At 46.3% G+C, this 16,715-nt stretch overlaps 1 long non-coding RNA gene across 1 annotated transcript; it reads right to left on the bottom strand.

Annotated features, from left to right (window-relative positions):
- Window positions 1-7,967: 7,967 nt before the first annotated feature.
- On the bottom strand, window positions 7,968-9,239 carry LOC109498568. Its single transcript, XR_002155392.2, has 2 exons — window positions 8,962-9,239; window positions 7,968-8,336 (listed from the first exon to the last, which is right to left on the bottom strand). It is a non-coding gene; the product is annotated as an uncharacterized LOC109498568 (long non-coding RNA).
- Window positions 9,240-16,715: the final 7,476 nt, after the last annotated feature.

Genomic DNA, 16,715 nt, shown 5'->3' with positions numbered 1-16,715 from the left:
ACCCTCACACCGCTGGTCTGAAGTCTCTACTTTGAGAACCACAGCTCTAAACATTTGGGACAAGCAAGTCCCAGTGACTGAAGGCTGAGTTATGACTGCAGATGGGCTTTCCTGATAAAACGGTCATTAACATCATGTGCTCGGCTCCCTGCACACCAATTTGGGGCAGGGTTTGGGGAAAGAACAAAGAGAAGGAGGGAGGAGCCAGAGCACAGAAGGCTTAGCCCCCACGCATGAGGCTGTTACCCTGGCTGGGAGCCTGAGCTTTCTGAATGAAGAATGGGGGCAGGAGAGCCCTGGCTCCCCTCCTGGAGGCCACAAGGACTTGGGCTCTGAGAGCCAGATTTGGGTCGGCTCTGCTCCCGGCCTTCACACCCAGCCAGCAGCTTCCGGGGAATGATGCTCACAATGGGTCAAACCCACTGGCAAAGCAGGGCAAGAAGGTCTCCCCGCGGCTCCCCGTGAGAAGCCAGGGCCCGAGAGCAGGAGGGACATGTCCACCGACCCAGATCACTAAAAACAAACCCAGGGTTGAACCCAGGCCTCCTGAGAGACTCTTACAAGCAGAGAGAGGCCTCCTGTGTGTACAACTCTGTCCTGATCCCCCTCCCACTCAATGGTAGGCCAGTGGAGGAGAGGCTCAGTGGCTCCTACCCCAGCCAGGACCCTTCCCTTCACAAGGTCTGAGAGACCCAGAACATTTCAGACACCAGAGGTGGGGGAGTCTTCCCACAGCCGTGCAATCCCATTTCTCCGGTGGCCACCGACCACCCTACCGTTTCGCTCAATTCCGACACTATCTACCCGAAAGTATCAGACCCCACAGGTTAAAACTACCCCCAGCTTCGGAATGTAAAATCGCTCCAGCCGCTGTGGAAAACAGGATGAAGGCTCCCCCCAAAATTAAAAATGGAACTATCCTCTGATCTGGCAATCCCACTTCTGGAGATGTATCCAAAGGAAATGAAAATAGGATCTTGAGGAGTTATCTGCACCCTGATTTCACTGCAGCATTATTCACAATAGCCAAGATAAGGAAACAGCAGAAGTGTCTTGTCAACAGATGAGTGGATAGAGAAGGTGTGGTGTGTGCGTAAAATGAAAGATTACTCAGCCATGAGAAAGATGGAAATTCTGCCATTTGCAGGGACTTGGATGAAACTTGAGGGCCTTCTGCTGAGTGACATAAGCCAGACAAAGAAAAGCAAATACTGTGTGATCTCACTTATGTTGCTGAGAAAGTAAATCTTAAATGTCCTCATCACAGAAAAAGAAAGAAATGATCATTACCGTGGCAAGATGGGAGTGCTAGCCAACGGTGGTAATAATCATTTTGCTACATGTAAGTATATCAGATCAACACGGCGTATGCCCCTTGAACTCAAACAATGTTATATGTCAATTACATCCCAATAAGGCTAGGGGAAATTAGACTGCTCCTCACTTCAAATGCCCATCCCAAGTCCAGACCGCCCAGACTTCTGACTGACTGGCTGTAAAACCGGTCCCCACAACCCCCTCCTCGGCTCCAGTAATTTGTCGAATGGCTCACAAACTCGGGGAAATATTTACTCACACTTACATTACCAGGTTAATATAAAGGATACAGATGAGCAACCAGATGAAGAGGTTCATAGGAGTTGGGGAAGGGTCCTTCCCCCCTCCGACCAGAGGCTACATAGGGACCCCACCCTAAATCACCTCATTGGCATAAACTCGCGTATGATCCAAAGGACTTGTTAGGAATGACAAAAGACATTCCTATCACCTAAGAAATTACAAGCGTTTTGAGGAGCTCTGGGCCAGAAACAGAGACAAAGACCAAATACACACATTTCTTCTTATTGCACTCCACATAAACTGGCTTTAAGCAAAAAGGGAATTCAGTGCTTCACATAACTGAAAGGTTCCAGGGTAACTAGCTTCAGGAATGGCTTAATCAGGACTCAAACAATATCTGCCTCTCAGCGCTGCCTTCTTCCTGGTTGGCCCCTCCAGACCTCTCGGCGGGTCCAACAAGAGAGAACCTCTTCCTGGTTAGAAGGTCCTGGGATCAGTTTGGTGAAGCCTGATTGGCTGATTGGTTTAGGTCAAAGGTAAACCAGGGGGCTGACAGGAGGAGAAGAGAGGCTCCCCAAAGGAAGGGAGAGTAGGGGCCGTAGAGCTGCAGACCCAGCAGCTAGACATTCAGCAGGTGTTGATGTCTACACGTCTGCACGCCTGGCTGTCCAGTCACCTGGTTGTCTAGTTATCTGAGTCTCTACTTGTCTGAGTACCTGGTCGCCTGATCAGAAGGGATCTCTCTGGGGGTAGGGTGCAGATTGAGGGAACCAACTTGCCTCCATCAGGCCCTGAAACTGAAGAAGGAGAAGACACAACTTCTAGGTCCCTGGTTCCCAATTAGCTGAAGATGGGAGCTCTGGCGGACATCTTCGGGAAAACACGAGGGAAGGTTCCCACCTCTCCAAGAAGCCAGGGGGTAGACCCCGGCCTGAGTTCCTGGACATTCAGTCCCTGACCCCGCTATCCCTAGGGACTGGGAGCTGCAAACAGACTTGGGAGTGCAACAGAGAACAGAGATCCTTGTACCAGCCAGGGTCCCAGAAGGAAATAGATGCAAATTCAAATCGCGGTAATTCTGGGAGAGTTTGATAAAGGGCCTATTTACAGAGGTTTGGGCAGGGTATCAGGACATCTCAGGGGAAAAAAATAGTAGTGACAACTGGACTCCATCACTGGCTGGGGCTGGCGAGCCAAGGGGAAGGAGCTGTTAGCCAGGAGAGTCAGACCCTAGAGACAGGGAGGGCAATATGGAGGAAGCTGCCTGACAGGAGCTGTGACCTGGCACAGGGACCCAGACAGGGGGTGGGAGTTTCCGGGTGGGGGAAGCTGGTGGAATAAATGCCCCCCCCCCCCACCCATTCCTTGCTGCCTCCAGTTTCTGGCTCCTGCTCCCATTGGTGACAACCAGAAGCAGGGTGCAGGCAGCCCATCGGGGCAGCCACACAGCCCAGCCCCCTGGGACACAGAGCTGGGTGGACGAGCTGGGAGGGGTGGGCCTAGGGAGAGCCTAGAGCACCCTGTGCACCAGGAATATGTCTGGGGGCTCCCCAGGGGCTGCTCAGACCTAAATCCAAAGGTCTGATGATTAGCCGCAGACAAGGAAAGGGGCCTCAAGGGATCCACCCCACACCCCAGAGCAGACACAGCGAACACGGCAGGTCAGAGGCAGCAAAGGCCCCACAGGCTGCCATGACCCCAGGAACCTGGGGGCCAGCCTGCGAGAAAGGCCAGCTGCGCAGAGAACACCGGCTCGAAGCATCTCTGAGATGACAGATGTCCTAAGCTGGGGAAGGGGCCCATTTCGACCCTGTGCCCTTGCGTCCTTCCCGAGCGCTCCAGGGTGCAAGGAAAGTTCTGACAAACTCGGTCGCACTGAGAGATAAGGGTCGCAGTCAGAGCCGGCTTCAGGCACCTGCCCCCTGTGCCGTCACGCAGCCCCCCCCTCCCCCCACTTGGCTTACTGCTCCCTTGTCCCTGTCTGGAAACTCTTCCTGATTTTTGAGCAGGAAAAACTGCATTTTCATGTTGCATGGGGCTCTGTAAATTGTGTAGCTGGTCCTGACTATAGTCTGCTAACTTTTGCAAAGCGTACCTCGAGGCGGCAATGCTCTGCCCCTGACTTCCTGCACACACAGTGCGACAGCGACAGCCACAAGGGGGGAGAGACTCGTGCTGGGGGCTGGGGAATGTGCTTGTGGAGGCCCTTACACCAAGTCCTGTAGATGAAAGCCTCCACTTCCAGGGGCAGGACCAGCCCCACACAGAAAGTGAAGGCCAAGCACAAACCACCCCCAGGAGGTAGCCACAGAAACCAGGGGGGTCCTGGTGACGAGACCGTTGGATAAGGCCTAGGTCCCTGGCCCTGGCAGGCTGCAGGCTGAGGGGCTGTGTCACCTCCAGGTCCCCAGCCTAAGAAGGTCCAGGTTCAGAGAGCCCACACAGCACCAGCTGCCCCTGCCAAGGTGCCAGGGTTATCTGGCAGTGCCCGGCGTCCGGTGTCCTCTTACATCCTATGACACCAATTGGGGCATCTTAGGTATCTGCGAGGGGGGTGAGCCCCAGCCAGCCTGAGTGGCCCAAGGGCGGGAGGTCAGAAGCGGTAGAGCAGGGAGCCATCAGTGAGCCAGGCCCCTGCAGGTATCCCCCAACCTTTGTCCACTGCCTGATATTCTGATATTGCCACTCCTGGGCGGGGCGTGGGGGGGGATGTCACAGAGACAGGCAAGAGAAGGGCAGGGGTGAGGTCACCCCAACAGCAACAGTCTGAGGACCTATTCTAAGGGGCACTAACCAGGCCCTTCAAGCAGTGCCATGAGATAGGTACTATTTATCCCCACTGTGCAGAGCTCTAGACAGAGTGGATGCCAGCAGCCAGAGGAAGCCCCGGGGCAAGAGATGCGGGTACCAGCAGCCGGAAGTGAAAACATTGGGCAGGGGGGGCTCCACAGCATGCATGCGTATGGCATCAATGTGGGCCTGTGCACCCTGACTGCGTGTCCTGCCTGGCAATGCAGAAGGGGAAACGGGGTTGCTGCCTATGAAGTACCCACTGTCTGCGAGACCCTAGGCTAAAATCCCTTTATCAACAAGCACTCTCTCCTAACACCCCAGGAGTCTTATTAATTGCCCCCATTTTCAGGGATGAGGAAGCAGAGCCTCAGAATGATGTTTTTTGCCTAAGTCACACCCCGACGGTAAATGCCAGAGCTGAAATTCAAATCCAGGTCAGTCTGATCCCAGGGAAGGTACAAACAGAAATTTGCAAACCCGAAAGATGCAGGAGAGAGGAGATACTGCTGGAGAAGGCCTTTCTTGCCGCTGAAGATTTCTGAGCCAGTAACACAATGGAGTATAGGGTCTCAAGAGGTCCCTCAAGCTGTGGGGGGAGAACAGAGGGGTTTGGGGCCAGACTGGAGGCAGAAAGGGCCCTGAAAGGCTTTTGCATTTGTGGATGCTTTACATAGCCCGTGCTTACCAGTGGTCCTGTGCTGTCCCCATGTGGTAGTCCAGCAGAATTGATTCCTTTGCCCTCCTAGCAAGTTCCAGGTGAGGTTGACGGTCTGGAGACCACAGTTTGAGAACCACAGCCTTAGTTGTTTCCAAGCGATCACCTGATCAAGCTTTCCTCCGGAGAGAAGGGGGCTAAAGAGGATCCTGACCTTTAACAGCCATGACCTCAGATGGAAGAGACCAGAAGCTGGTGGGAGGGCTTCTGAGGGTGCTGGGCTCAGAGAACAGTTAGGACTACTTCTGGAGGAGGCAGTAGCTTTGGGGCCCCTGTGAAATGGCTGCCTCCTTTGTCATATTTATGTCATATTTAATATGTCATATTTAATAACAGAAAAACATTTTTGGTCACTGCTGTAAGTACTTTACATGCCCTAATTCACTTAATTTTCACAAATCCTCTCATTAGCCTCCTGTATGGGCTGACTTGTAGCCAAAAAATTCATATTTGATGTCCTAACTGCCAGTACCTGAGAATGTGGCTGCATTTGGAGATTTGTCTTTAAAGACATAATTAAGTTAAAATGAGGCCATTTGGGTAGGTCCTGATCCAATATGACTGGTGTTCTTAGAAGAGGAGGAAATTTGAACACACTCGCATACGGAGGGAAAACCTCCTACAAGCCAAGCAGAGGCCTGGGAAGAAACCAAGCCCAGCAAAACCTTGATCCCAGACCCAGACCTGTGGGAAAGTAAATTTCTGTTGTTTAAGCCAACCAGCTTATGATACTTTGTTATGGAAGTTCTTGCAGACGAAATGCACTTTCATTTTACAGGTGAGGAAACCGAGGCACATGGAGGTTAATTGATGTGCCAACAACTACCTGAGTTCAAGTTATCTGGCTCCAAACCATGTTCTTTTTTTCCCTTGTCCTCATCCCCTCCCCCTCCCCACCCAACCACAGATTGAGAATTTTTGCAACTCTCATTGGACTATTAAAATGGTCACCTAGGGCCACCTGCGTGGCTCAGTCGGTTGAGCGTCCGACTCTTTTGGTTTTGGATCAGATCGTGATCCCGGGGTCCGGGGATCGAGCCCCATGTTGGGATCCACGCAAAGCATGGAGCCTGCTTAGGGTTCTCTCTCTCTCTCCCTCTGACCCTCTCTCCCCACTCACATACATTCTCTCCCTCTCTCTAAAACATAACAAATTAAAAGAAAAAAAAAAAAAAAAGATGGTCACCAAAGACTCATCACCTTGACACGCTCCTCCCACTTCCCACTGCAGTATATCCCAGTGATTTTTCTCTGGCTCAAATCAATGTTGTCCCGCCTCTGCCTAAAGCTCTCAATGGCTCCCCACTACCTTCGGGATGAAGTTTTTCAAAGCCAGTTGCACACATCATGACACAGCATCCCGCAATACTTCAACATGTGTTGTCACCAACAACTGGCATACCAAGTGGGTCTAGATAATGACCACAACCACTGACGGTCTGGCTTCTCTTGCTTTAGCTTATTAACTGGTTCTGCTCCCTCCTCGTGTTTTGAGCTTTGCTGCTTTGTGCTGCATTTGCTGAGTCCTACTGAGCTTCAATAATAGATTTTTCCAGCCAAAGTTGGAATTTTCAATAGTTGGCATTTAGGAACAGGAGTATGGGATTGGAGCCCTCCTTAACGTGGCCTTGGGTCATGAACCTATCTTTGTGTCTCATGGCATCATGTTTCAGCATAAGCCATGACTGGCGCTAGGCTCAGAGGAATGACTCTTTCTCCGTGACCGTTGGGTGTGTGACTGATGCCCTCATGTGGACGAGAGAAGTCATCACGCGGCCTGCTGAGGTTCCCACTTCTAAAAGCAGATGGCTCAGCTAAACCCTCTGAGGCGTCAAGGGAAAAGATACCATGGCCCTTCCATGACACAGGCCGAAAGCTATTCCTTCAAAACGCTTTACCTCCTTCTCCACCTAACATGGCTGTACCACCTCGGAACCCACCTAAAATGCCCTTCTTACTATGACTTCTTTCACTCACCATAATTATTTTGCAATTCATCTATATTGTTACAGGTGTCAATAATTTATTTTTATTCCTGAAGTGTTCCTTTGTATCCCATTCATCTGCTGATGGACGTTTGGTTTGTTTACAATTTTTATTATTTACAAATAATAAAATAATTTTATGTGTCCACTTGACTGGGCCGTGGGGGTACCCAGACATTTGGTCAAACATTATTATCTGTGGTAATATTATCTTTGGTCAAATGTTATCTATGAACATTCACATATAGATCTTTGTAGGAACATTATATTTCTGTTGGGTGAATGCAAATGGCTTGGTCATATGATCGGTGTGTGTTTAGCTTTTTAAGGAATGCCAAACTCTTTTTCAAAATGGTTTTACCATTTTCATGCCCAACGGTACTGTGTGAGAGTTCCAGTTGACCTTTGCCCTCAACAACACTCGTTATGGTCTTTCTTTTTATTTCAGTTATTCTAGTAAGTGTATAGTAAGATTTCACTGTGGTTTAATTTACATTTCCTTAATGACAAGCTAGGTTGAATGAATGAGTGCAACTTTTTGTGCATTTATTTGCTATTTGTATCTCTTCTTTGATGAAGTATCAGTTCAAATCTTTGCCCATATTTTGTTGAGCTGTTGGTTTTCTTATCACTGAGTTTTAAGAGTTCCTTATATATTCTGCATATGAGTAATGTACCTTGATGGTCTAAACCTACACGGGCCGGTATGGTAGACCCTAGCCACATGCAGCTATTGGGTACTTGAAATGTGGCTGGTCTGAATGGAGATTTGTTATAAGTATAAAATGCACCACAGATTTCAAAGATTTAGTGGCCCAAATTGTAAAATACCTCATTATTCGTCTGTATGTTGATTTCATGTCACAGTGATAAATGTTTTGAATAGCTTGGGTTAAATATATTATTACAAGTGATTTCACCTCTTCATGTTTTTAATGTGGCTACTAGAAGACTTTGAATTACACAAATGACTCACATTATATTTCTGTTGCACAGCCCTTTGAACCAATCATAACAATATCATTCTGTATTAGTCAGGGTTCTCCATAGAAACAGAACCAATAAGATTGAGCAATTGATTGCAAGGAATTGGCTCATGTGATTATGGAAGAAGGTAAGTCCCAAGATCTGCAGTGAGGTGGCAAGCTGGAGACCCAGGAGAGCCGATGATTTTGTTCCAGTCCAAGTCCAAAGGCCTGATAACCAGGATTGCTGACAGTGTGGTTTCCATCCAAAAGCTGGCAGCCTCCAGACCCAACAAGAGCCGATGTTTCAGTTCAAACCTGAAAGCAAGAAAAAAGCCAATGTCCCAGTTTGAAAGCAGTCATGTAGGAAGAACTTTCTTTTATTTGGGCAAGAGTCAGCCTTTCTGTCCCATTCAGATCTTCAACTTATTGAGTGAAGCCTACATTAGGGAGGGCAATGTGCTCCGTTGAGTCAACATTTGGGATGAAATGTTAATCTCATCCCTAAAAAACCTCACAGAAGCACCTAGAATGTTTGACCAAATATCTGGGCACCCCATGGCCCAGTCAAGTGGACACATAAAATTAACCATCATATGTTTCCTGTTTTTCTAGCTTCGAGGGAAGCTGGACCCAGTTATGGGTAAAGAGATGTGAAGGGAAATCTGCTCAGGGAGTCCCAGGAAAGCTTTTGCTCACACAAAAGGAGACATGATTAGTACTTATCCTTCTTTGTGTCTCCCTAGCTTACTTGTGGATGCGATGCCTGCATCTGGAGTAGCCATCTTGTGACCATGAGGTAATAAATGAGGGGAGAAACATCAACGTGCTAAGGATAATGGGAAATATTATGAATATGATAATGAAATATGGGAAATATGGGAAGAGCCTGGGTACCTAACGGTATTTGGGGTCACTGGAAAAATACCAGCAATTGGCTTACCTTTGGATTTCTTCTTAGGTGGCTAAAATTTGTGAAGTTCATCGTTTGTCATAGTTTGTTGTTGTTGTTACTTGCAGCCAAATATATTCCTAACTGATGTTAGAAGAATAGTAGGTACTATTTTAGGCATCGGGGATTAATAACGCCCTTGAGGTAGAAAGACACATTTAGGGGCGCCTGGGTGGTTTAGTTGGTTGAGCGTCTGACTTCGGCTCAGGTCATGATCTTGTGGTCTGTGAGTTCGAGCCCCGTGTTGGGCTCTGTGCTGACAGCTCGGAGCCTGGAGCTTGCTTCGGATTCTGTCTCCCTCTCTCTCTGCCCCTCCCCCATGCTCTGTCTCTCTGTCAAAAATAAACGTTAAAAAAATTTTTTATAAAAATAAAGAAAGACACATTTTAAAGGAGGGGGGGGAGAGTTAATACATAAACAAGATAATGTAAGACTGTGGTAATTACTATGAAAACAAATTAACAAATAAAGGGAAACTGGGTATAGCCAGGGAAGGCTCCTTTTGTGATATGATAGCTAAACTGAGCTATAAGGAACCAAAAAGGAGCTGACCACACACAGAAAGAAAGATACAGGCCACCTGGGTGGCTCAGGCAGTTAGTGAAGCAGCTGACTTTGGCTCAGGTCATGATCTCATGTTTTGTGAGTTCGAGCCCCACATCAGGCTCACTGCTGTCAGCACAGAGCCTGCTTTGGATCTTCTGTACCCTCCTCTCTGCTCCTCCCCTGCTCATGCTCTATCTCTCTCTCAAAAATGAACATTTTAAAAAATTAAAGAAAGAAAGAAAAAAAGAAAAGGACTTCCCAGGCAGAGGGAATAGCAGGTGAAAACACCCTGAGATGGAAAAGAGCTTGGCCGGTGAAAGAACTGAAGGCAGGCATGGAACCAGAGAAAGCAAAGAAGAGAGTATAAGGGTGAGGCTGGAGAAATAGATGAGCTCCAGGGCACACAGGGTTGGGGCGGGGGGAGCACAGAACACAGATGGGACTTGAGGTGCAATGAGAAAGTCTTGAAGGCTTTTTAGTGTCATAGCCAAATGGTGTTGAGTAAGAGAATTCTAGTTGCCATTTGCAATGTGGAAGCTTGAAGACCAGTAGGAAGAGGTTGAAGAAATAAAATAGCCACAAGATGAGAGTTAAGATGGCAGAGAAGTAGAGGGACCTGAATTTTCCTTGTCCCTCAAACACAGCTGTATCGAGGTCAGATCACTTAGAACACCCAGGAAATAGATCTGAGGAGCAGCAGAAGGATCTCCATAGTTGGAGGGAGACGGCTTGGCAGGATCAAGGTGCGTGTATGTGAGTTGGGGGAGATAAAATGGTGGAGGTACGGAGGAGAGGGAACCCTTTCTGTGGGGAGACAAAAGGGAGAGAAAGAGAGAGGAATTGTGCAAGTGCAGCATTGAGTTAGCACAAGAGGAAAACCTCTCTGGACCACAGAGTGGAGAACGAGAAGTACTGAGTATCCCGGCTCATTTTTGGCAAACAACCTTTGAAGCTAAAACTCCCAGGTTTTGGAAGTGCATGACTTTCTCCAGAGTGGAGCCATGGTGTGCACTCCTGGGGAGGAGGGAGCTGTCCCCAAATTGCATAGTGTGGTGTAGCGGATCTCAGGGCAGCCCTGGTAGAGAACAGTCCCCATCCTAGAGTAGTTTAGGAAGAGGATGTATTGCCTCCTCAAGGACAAAAGACCCTGCGTGCCAGCCAAAGGCCTTTCATTAGCAGGGTGGAAAGGCTCCATCCTGGAGCAGGGGAGCAGAGTCATGCTATGCTGGGTCCTTTAAGACTTGGGGCTTTGAATCCCAGCCCAGCGCCAAGGGGAAGACTCAGGAGAACAGTGGCACAGGTCAAGCTGACTTCCCACGCTATTCTGTGAGGGCTGCCTGAACAGCCTGGGCTGAGATCTCTGGTCCAGGGAGAAGGGATTGGGGTGACACCATTTTCCCTCCAACACCAACATGGTGGGACTTCAGAGAGCAGCACAGTGGCCCCCAGTGGAGGCAGGACATGCTTACACCAAAACCCGCACCTCTGTGCCTGGCAACTGATTCTTTACTGGAGCAAGACTGACTGACCCAATGTAGCCTGCCTCTCCTCCAGACCAGCACAGCCAACCACCCCAGGCACCAACAGACAACTCTTTTTCTTTTTTTTCCTTTTCTTTCTCTTTCTATTTTTCTTTCTTTCTTTCTTTCTTTCTTTCTTTCTTTCTTTCTTTCTTTCTTTTTCTTTCTTTCTTTTTTCCACCCTCACTTTTTTTTCTTCTGGAATCAGGCTCATAGTGCCTGATTTGGTTTTTTTTGTCATTTCTTATTATATATTCTTTTTATTTTTTGATCAGGCTTTTTTATTCTTTTTCCTTCTTTCCTCTTTTCTTCTGCTTTTTTTTTCCTTTCTTTTCCTTTCTCTTTTCTTGGAATCAGCCTTACAGTTTTTTGTTTCTCTATTTGGTTTTCTTTTCTCCCCTTTCTTATTTTTCTCTTTATGGGATCAGGTTCCCCCACCCACCCACCCACTGCTTTTTTCCCCCCAGGGTTACTTCAACAAACAAATCAAAGCACACCTAATTAAAGCTCCAAACACTCCACACTGCAAGTAGGGAGGAGCTCTGCAGAGGACTGACTAGTGGTTAGAGCAGCCAAAATGCAACAGCAGAGTGCACGCATCATACCAGAAACACTTCCTGGAGTGCCAGGCCCCGGACGGTGTATGACTCCTTTTTAATACAGTAGTACTCTCAGGTGCAGGACACATAACACACTCTTAAAATATTCAAAAGACAGAAACTTAGCCAAAATGACAAGATGGAGGAATTCTCTCCAAATGAAAGATCAAGAAGAAATCACAGCCAGAGACTTGCCCAAAACAGATAGAAACAATACATCTGAACAAGAATTTAGAACAACAGTCATAAGACTAATAGCTGGGCTTGAAAAAAGCATAGAAGACACCAGAGAAACCCTTGCTGCAGAGATCAAAGACCTCAGAATTCTTCAAGATGAATTTTAGGGGTGCCTGGGTGGCTCAGTCGGTTAAGCGGCTGACTTCGGCTCAGGTCATGATCTCACGGTCCGTGAGTTCGAGCCCCACATCGGGCTCTGTGCTGACGGCTCAGGGCCTGGAGCCTGTTTCGGATTCTGTGTCTCCCCCTCTCTCTGCCCCTCCCCCGTTCATGCTCTGTCTCTCTCTGTCTCCAAAGTAAATAAACGTTAAAAAAAAAAAGATGAATTTAAAAATGCCATAGCTGAGATGCAAAATAAACTAGATACAGTGACAGCAAGGATTGAAGAAGCAGAGGAGAGAATAGGTGAAATAGAAGATAAAATTATAGAAAATAATGAAGCTGAAAAAAGGGGAAGAAAATTACTAGATCATGAGGGGAGAATTAGAGAACTAAGTGATTGCATGAAATGAAACAATATCCATATCATAGGAGTCCCAGATGAGGAGGAGCAAGAAAAAGGGGCAGAAGGTTTCTTTGAACAAATTATTGCTGAAAACTTCCCTAACCTGGGAAAGGAAACAGACATCCAAGTTCAAGAGGCACAGAGAACTCCCTTCAAAATCAACAAAAACAGGTCAACACCATGACATATCATAATGAAACTTGCAAAATACAAAGAGAATTCTAAAAGCAGCTAGGGGCAAAAAGGTTAACCTCCAAGGGTAGACACATAAAGGCAGTAGCAGACCTGTCCACTGAAACTTGGCAGGCCCGAAGGGAGTGGCAGGAAATATTTAATGTGCTGCATAGGAAAAACATGCAGCCAAGAATCCTTTGTCCAGCAAGGTTGTCATTCAGAATAGAAGGAGAGATAAAGACTTTCCAAGACAAACAAACAAACAAAAAAAGGAGTTTGTGACCACTAAACCACCCTACAAGAAATTCTAAGGGGGACTTTTTGAGTGGAAAGCAGCAAAGACTAAAAAGGACCAAAGAACATCACCATAAACCTACACTCTATAGATAACACAAAGACATTAAATTCATATCTTTCAGTACTCACTCTGAATGCAAATGGACTAAATGCCCTAATCAAAAGACATGGAGTATCAGAATGACTAAAAAAACAAGATCCATCTATATGCTCCCTACAAGAGACTCATTTTAGGCCCGAGGACACCTGCAGATTGAAAGTGAGGGGATGGGGCCCATTTATCATGCTAATGGTCACCAAAAGAAAGCCAGAGTAGCCATATTTATATCAGACAATCTACATTTTATTTTTTTTTAATTTTTTTTAACATTAATTTTTTTTTTAATTTTTTTTTCAATGTTTATTTATTTTTGGGACAGAGAGAGACAGAGCATGAATGGGGGAGGGGCAGAGAGAGAGGGAGACACAGAATCGGAAACAGGCTCCAGGCTCCGAGCCATCAGCCTAGAGCCCAATGCGGGGCTCGAACTCACGGACCGCGAGATCGTGACCTGGCTGAAGTCAGACGCTTAACCGACTGCGCCACCCAGGCGCCCCAACATTTATTTATTTTTGAGACAGAGAGAGACAGAGCATGAACAGGGGAGGGGCAGAGAGAGAGGGAGACACAGAATCGGAAGCAGGCTCCAGGCTCTGAGCCATCAGCCCAGAGCCGGATGCAGGGCTCGAACTCACGGACCGCGAGATTGTGACCTGAGCCGAAGTCAGACGCTCAGCCGACTGAGCCACCCAGGCGCCCCCAGACAATCTAGATTTTAAAATAAAGTCTGTAACAAGAGATGAAGAAGGTCATTATATCATAATTAAGGGTCTATCTACCAAGAAGATCTAACATTTATAATCATTTATGCCCTGAAAGTGAAAGAACCCAAATATATAAATCAATTAATCACAAACATAAAGAAACTCATTGATAATAATACCATAATAGTAGGGGACTTCAAAATCCCACTTACAACAATGGACAGATCATCTAAGCAGGAAACCAACAAGGAAACAAAGGCTCTGAATGAAACATTGGACCACATGGACTTAACAGATATATTCAGAACATTCCATCCTAAAACAGCAAAATACACATTCTCCTCGAGTACACATAGAACATTCTCCTGAATAGATCGTATATTGAGTCAGAAATCAGCTTTCAACAGGTACAAAAAGATTGAGATCATACCAAGCATATTTTCAGATCACAATGCTATGAAACTTGAAATCAACTGCAAGAAAAAATTTGGAAAATACGTGGAGGTTAAAGAACACCCTACTAAAGAATGAATGGCCTAACCAGGAAATTAAAGAAGAAATTAAAAAATACATGGAAGCAAATGAAAATGAAAACACAACAGTCCAAACACTCTGGAAAACAACAAAGGCAGTCCTAAGAGGAAAATATACTGCAATTCAGGCCTATCTCAAGAAACAAGATAGGGCGCCTGGGTGGCGCAGTCGGTTAAGCGTCCGACTTCAGCCAGGTCACGATCTCGCGGTCCGTGAGTTCGAGCCCCGTGTCGGGCTCTGGGCTGATGGCTCGGAGCCTGGAGCCTGTTTCCAATTCTGTGTCTCCCTCTCTCTCTGCCCCTCCCCCGTTCATGCTCTGTCTCTCTCTGTCCCAAAAAAATAAATAAACGTTGAAAAAAAAAATTAAAAAAAAAAAAAGAAACAAGAAACGTCTCAAATCCACAACCTAACTTTACACGTTAAGGAGCTAGAAAAGGAAAAGCAAATAAAGCCCAAAGCCAGCAGAAGGGAACTAATAAAGATTAGAGCAGATATAAATGATACAGAATGAAAAAAAAAAATAGTAGAATGGATCAATGAAACTAAGAGCTGGTTTTTTGAAAGAATAAACAAAATTGATAAACCCCTAGCCAGACTTCTCGAAAAGAAGAGAGAGGACCCAAATAGATAAAATCACAAATGAAAGAAGAGAGATCATGACCAACATCACAGAGATACAAACAATTATAAAAGAATACTATGAAAAATTATATGCCAACAAACTGGACAATATGGAAGAAATGGACAAATTCCTAGACCCTCACATAGTAGCAAAACTCAAACAGGAAGAAATAGAACATTTGAACAGGCCCATAACCAGAAAAGAAATTGGTTATCAAAAATCTTCCAACAGGGGTGCCTGGGTGGCTCAGTCAAGTAAGCATCTGACTCTTCACATTGGCTCAGGTCGTGATCTCGCAATCATGAGATCAAGCCCCACGTCAGGCTCTGTGCTGAGCATGAAGCCTGCTTGAGATTCTCTCTCTCCTCTCTCTGTCAAAATAAATAAATAAATGTTTAAAAAAAAAACCTTCAGGGGCGCCTGGGTGGCTCAGTCGGTTAAGCGTCCGACTTCGGCTCAGGTCATAATCTCGCGGTATGTGAGTTCGAGCTCCACGTCAGGCTCTGTGATGGCTCAGAGCCTGGAGCCTGTTTCAGATTCTGTGTCTCCCTCTCTCTCTGACCCTCCCCCGTTCATGCTCTGTCTCTCTCTGTCTCAAAAATAAATAAATGTTAAAAAAAATTAAAAAACAAAACAAAACAAAAAAAAACATTCCAACAAATAAGAGTCCTGGGCCAGATGACTTTCCTGGGGAATTCTACCAGACATTTAAAGAAGAGTTAATACCTATTCTCCTCAAACTGTTCCAAAAAATACCAATGGAAGCAAAACTTCCAAACTCATTCTGTGAAGCCAGAATTACCTTGATTCCAAAACCAGACAAAGACCCCACTAAAAAGGAGAATCACAAGCCAATATCCCTGATGAATTTGGATGTAAAAATTCTCAACAAGATTCTAGCAAATCAAATTCAACGGTATATCAAAAGAATTATACACCATGATCAAGTGGGATTTATTCCTGGGCTGTAGGGCTGGTTTAATATTAGCAAATCAGGGGCGCCTGGGTGGCTTAGTCGGTTAAGCGGCCGACTTCAGCTCAGGTCCTGATCTCTCAGTCCGTGAGTTTGAGCCCCACGTCGGGCTCTGTGCTGACAGCTCAGAGCCTGGAGCCTGTTTCAGATTCTGTGTCTCCCTCTCTCTGACCCTCCCCTGTTCATGCTCTGTCTCTCCCTGTCTCAAAAATAAATAAAACGTTAAAAAAAAATTTTTTTTAAATATTAGCAAATCAATCAATGTGATACATCACATTAATAAAAGAAAGTATAAGAACCATATGATCCTTTCAACACATGCAGAAAAAGCATTTGACAAAATACAGCATCCTTTCTTGATAAAAAAAAAAAAAAAAACCCTTGGGGCGCCTGGGTGGCGCAGTCGGTTAAGCGTCCGACTTCAGCCAGGTCACGATCTCGCGGTCCGTGAGTTCGAGCCCCGCGTCGGGCTCTGGGCTGATGGCTCAGAGCCTGGAGCCTGTTTCCGATTCTGTGTCTCCCTCTCTCTCTGCCCCTCCCCCGTTCATGCTCTGTCTCTCTCTGTCCCAAAAATAAATAAATGTTGAAAAAAAAAAAAAACCTCAAGAAAATAGGGATAGAAGGAACATACCTTGACATCATAGAAGCCATATATGAAAGACTCACCACTAATACCATCCTTGATGGGGAAAAACTGAGAGCTTTCCCCCTAAGGTCAGGAACACGACAGGGATGTCCGCTCTCACCACTGTTGTTCAATATAGTACTGGAAGTCCTAGCCTCAGCAATCAGACAACCAAAGGAAATAAAAAGCATCCAATCGGCAAGGAAGAAGCCAAACTCTCACTCTTTGCAGATGACATGACACTCTACAGGGAAAACCCAAAAGGCTCCACCAAAAAACTGCTAGAGCTGATACATGAATTCAGCAAAG

The sequence above is a fragment of the Felis catus genome, chromosome A3 (genome assembly GCF_018350175.1).
Source record: "Felis catus isolate Fca126 chromosome A3, F.catus_Fca126_mat1.0, whole genome shotgun sequence".
NCBI classification, from domain to species: Eukaryota; Metazoa; Chordata; class Mammalia; order Carnivora; family Felidae; genus Felis; species Felis catus.
This window is presented reverse-complemented; position numbering and strand designations above follow the sequence as displayed.